This window comes from Artibeus jamaicensis, unplaced genomic scaffold (assembly GCF_021234435.1).
Source record: "Artibeus jamaicensis isolate MK-2021 breed Jamaican fruit bat unplaced genomic scaffold, CSHL_Jam_final contig_1930, whole genome shotgun sequence".
Lineage (NCBI taxonomy): Eukaryota > Metazoa > Chordata > Mammalia > Chiroptera > Phyllostomidae > Artibeus > Artibeus jamaicensis.
This window is the reverse complement of record NW_026521392.1, coordinates 13,520-18,282: the sequence shown is the minus strand read 5'-3', so window position 1 is coordinate 18,282 and position 4,763 is coordinate 13,520. Positions and strand designations below refer to the sequence as shown.

At 41.2% G+C, this 4,763-nt stretch overlaps 1 pseudogene; it reads right to left on the bottom strand.

The window, feature by feature from the left end:
- Positions 1-3,886: 3,886 nt before the first annotated feature.
- LOC119053244 (cytochrome c oxidase subunit NDUFA4-like) lies at positions 3,887-4,135 on the bottom strand (annotated as a pseudogene).
- Between the last annotated feature and the right edge of the window lie 628 nt (positions 4,136-4,763).

Genomic DNA, 4,763 nt, shown 5'->3' with positions numbered 1-4,763 from the left:
CCACATGTCTCAAGTTCTTTAGATTCTATATTTCCCATGCTATTCTTGCCCCCCCATCTATTTTCTACCTACCGTCTATGCTACTTATTTTCTGTACCTTCTCCCCCCTTCTCCTTCTACCACTCCCCTGTTGCTAACCCTCCATGTGATCTTCATTTCTATGGTTCTGCTCCTGATCTAGCTGTCCTCTTAGTTTGCTTTTGTTTTAGGTGTGTTTTTTTTTTATTTAGTTATTTTTCAAGTACAGTTTTTTGTCTATTTCTCCCATCCCAGCCCCCCCACCCCATGCTCCCCACCTCCCTCCCATTTCCTCCCCCCCTAGTCCTCATCCCTGTGTCCTTCATACTTGGTCCTCCAAATAGGTGTGGTTCTTAATAACTGTGAGTTTGCTGTCCTTTCACTGTTCATCTTTTTTGTCTTCTTTTTCTTAGGAAGTCCCTTTAACATTTCATATAATAAGGGCTTGGTGATAATGAACTCCTTGAACTTGGTCTTATCTGAGAAGCACTTTATCTGTCCTTCCATTCTAAATGAAAGCTTTGCTGGATAGATCAATCTTGGATGTAGGTCTTTGGATTTCATGACTTGGAATACTTCTTTGCATCCTCTTCTTGCCTGTAAGGTCCCTTTTGAGAAATCCGCTGACAGTCTGATGGGAACTCCTTTGTAGGTGACTGTCCCCTTATCTTTTGCTGCTTCTAGGATTCTCTCTTTCATTTTAATCTTGGCTAATGTAATTATGATGTGCCTTGGTGTGTTCCTTCTTGGGTCAAACTTCTTTGGGACTCTCTGAGCTTTCTGGATTTCCTGGAAGTCTATTTCCTTTGCCAGATTGGGGAAGTTCTCCTTTATTATTTGTTCAAATAAGGTTTCCACTTGTTGTTGCTCTTCCTCTTCCCCTTCTGGTACCCCTATAATTTGGATGTTGGAGTGTTTAAAGATGTCCTGGAGGTTCCTAAGCCTCTCCTCATTTTTTTGAATTCTTGTTTCTTCATCCTTTTCTGTTTGGTCATTTTTTTTCTTCCTTCTGGTCCACTCCCTTGCTTTGAGTCCCAGTTTTGTTTCAATCACTATTGGTTCCCTGTGCATTTTGCTTCATTTCAATTAGTTTAGCCTTCATTTGTTCCTCTAATTTGTGACTAAAACCAACCAGTTCTGTGAACATCCTGATTACCTGTGTTTTGAACTGTGCATCTTTATGATTCAGATGTAGGAATGTTTAAAGTTGTCCTGGAGGATCCTAAGCCTCTTCTCACTTTTCTGAATTCTTGTTTCTTCATTCTGTGCTGGTTGAATGTTTATTTCCTCCTTATGCTCCAAACCATTGATTTGAGTCATGGTTTCCTTTCATTCACTGTAGAATGAAAAGGAAAATGTATTTCCTTTACATTTTCCTTTATTTCACTTTTTTATAGCCTTCACTTTTTCCTCTACTTTGTGATCATACTCAACCATTTCTGTGAGCATCCTGATTACCAGTGTTTTCAACCCTGCATCTGATAGACTGACTATCTTTGTCATTTAGTTGTTTTTCTGGAACTTTGATCTCTTCTTTCATTTGGGCCATATTTCTTTGTTTGGGCACACCTGTTGGGTTGTAAGGAGTGGAGCCTTAGTTATTCTCCAGGGAGGGGCAACCCACATTGCTGTTGTAGTATATGTGGGGAGGGGTCTTAGAGGGAACAGTGCCACTTGCTCAGCTCTCAGCGGGCTTTCAGACACTTCCTCCATTACCTACAAGCAAATTGGGCCTTTGTGGTGCTGATTCCCAGGTGGGTGAGTTTGTATACATTCCAGGACCCTGTGGGTCTCTCCAACAAACTCTCCTGTGAGGCTGAGAGTTTATCCTGCCACCACAACCTCACTGGTTTTTAAAGCCAAAGGTTTTTGAGGCTTCATTTTCCTGAGCTGGAATCCTGGGTTACACAGTCTGTCTCACTCCCCAATTGTTCCTCCTGGTTTATATGCACACAAATGTGGGACCACCCCATCTGCCAGATGCTGCCTTGCCCACCTGGTCCTCCAGCTGCCACCTTGCTGCATGTCCTCTCCACCCTGGATTCCAGTCTCTGCCCCTCCTACCAGTTTGGATGATGTTTCTTCTTTAACTTTGTGATTGTAGGATTTTCATACAGTTTGATTTTCTGGCAGTTCTGGTTGTTTTTGTTTTTAAATTTGTTGTTGTCCTTCTTTTGGTTGTTTGAGGAGGCAAAGTGTATTTACCTACGCCTCCATCTTGGCTGGAAGTCTCAATCTTTTCATCATTTTCACCCAGCCCCTCAAATCCCTTCCATCTGGTGACCATTAATTTGTTCTCTGTATCTATAGGTGATAATAATTTACACAATCTTGCTCTGGTGAATCATATGATACCCAAGAGTGCCAAGTGACGAGGCAGTTTTTCCAAGTGCATGGAAGAATTAAGGCCAGGAAATGATTTGCTCACTTAGCAGTGACCAATCTTCTACATATAATTTTTACAAAGGTTTTAAAAAAATTTTTTTATTCATTTATCCTTAGATGGGAAGGGAAGGAGAGAGGAAGAGAAATATCAATGTATGGTTGCCTCTCGTGCATCCCCTGCTGGGACCCAGACTGCAACCCAGGCATGTGCCCTGACTGGGAATCGAACCTTGATCCCTTAGTTCACAGGCCTGCGCTCAATCCACCGAGCTATACCAGCCAGGGCCTTTACAAAGGTTTTATAAATGTATACGTAAAACTTTTTCCTAAAGAGCTATCTGTATTTTATAGATTTGAAATCAAATGAATACTCACAGAAGAAAAATCCCCAGCATCCTGGAAGGTATAAAAAAGTTAGGTAGCATGACTAATGTTATTTTGTAGATGACAATGGCAAGATTACTCCCAACATGTCTGATTCAGCATTTCTGAAGAATCTTTTCTAGATCCTTTGGTATAGCAATTATTTCATGTGCTTTCTTATCCCTGAGGCAGAAAACAAACACAGAAAAAAGCCACAAGGCAGTCTGACCACAAGCGCACTGAAAATGAAATCTTTGTGCTTGGAAGTCCCTTGTCCACAGCTTTGAAATCACATCACAATAACCTTTTTTTGGCCTACAGTCCCAGCTCTCAGTGCTAAAACACACAATGACTCATCATGATGCTGGCTGTCTCTTGCTAGACTCTGCCACCAACACCACAGGCATGGTTCCATGAAGAGAAACAACCAAACATGAAACCAACCAGAGCAAATAAGAAATCCCCAAGGAACAGATTAATTCAGTAAGTTCAGGAAATGGGGATCTGAGAAGGAAATTTAGGTAGAATCTTATGTGGCTAGTGGTAGGGCACTAAGGCTGAGAGATGCTAGGCTAATGCATAAGACCATCAAACATCAAACTGTAAACTTGGATCTCCTTATCCAATAAACTGGCAGCTGCCCAGTGGCTGTGCTACACCAAAGGTGATGGCAAAAATGGTAATTTTTTCTACTCTCATTATTGTAGGAACACAAAACAGAGCTGGAACCATGAGCACATGTCCTGGATCCAGAGTCTCTGGTTCAACATCCAGGCTCTACCACTTAGTTGCTGGATGAAGCTATACAAATTGCTTAATCTCTCCAAGCCTCAATTTTTCATCTACAACATGGGGATAATAATAGTACTTACTTATGAGTCTTCCATGAGGATTAAGGGAGGTTAACACAAAAGGCTCATTGATAAGCATATGGCAAGCACTCAATAATCGGAAGCCTATTATTATGAATGGCTGTCTTTTTTTTAAGTTTCAGATAATTAATACTCAGTGTAAACCCCAACACATTAGGAGGAGAAATATTTCCTGGTTAAGTGAAAAACTGTATGGATGACTTCTGGAAGATCTTCATTCTAAGCAGCTTTATAATGAAACATTACATTTAGAAGTCTGGACCTTCTCTCTTCATTTTGGTGTAATCTACATTCACTGAGTAGAACTTATATTGATCATTGGGACCCAGTTTGTCCTAGGGTTCATGGTTATTCTTTCCGTTCAATCCAGATATCTGGATTGAACAATGCCAGGAGTAAGATATAAAGTTCTGTGTGAGTACCTGTGGCTCCAGTAAATACAAAGAGGTGATCAAGTATCAATGGTTTTCGGCCTGGCCCAGGATTGAGCAGAGCATAGTTGTGGTAGAGGGCTTGGGCCAGGATGTAGAGAATAATAAAACTGAAGGCTGGGAAGCAGGTAGTCTGTGTACTGAGCATAAAAGGTTGTCTTAATATCCCTGGATGCTCAACCCATTTGTGTTCTCAAAAAAGAAAGTAGACCTGTGGATTTATTCTAGCTTAATGATGACTGTTTAGGAATTCAGTGAAGAACTTGAAAGAGAATGTAGGCTGCTTTAATAAAAACACACGAGTTTATTTATTGCTTTTTAGAGAGAAGGGAAGGGAGGAAGAAAGAGAGGGACAGAAACATCAATGTGAGAAACATCAATTGGTAGCCTCTTGTATGCACCCCAACTGGGAACTAAACCTGCAACCCAAGCATTTGCCCTGACTGGGAATTGAACCTTCAACCTTTCCCTTTTCTTGTTGACATCCAACCAACTGAGCCACACTGGTCAGAGCTAGGCTAGACTTCTAATGTTCTCTCTATGAAGTAGGATATGACCTTGTACAAAAATGTTTCAGTATCTGAGAAATTACGCTGATGATTTCTTTGGAAGGACAAAACACGCGCACACACACACACACACACGAAATATATCAGACCAGAGGTTGCTTTGTGGAGTCCAGACTGGTGCTGAA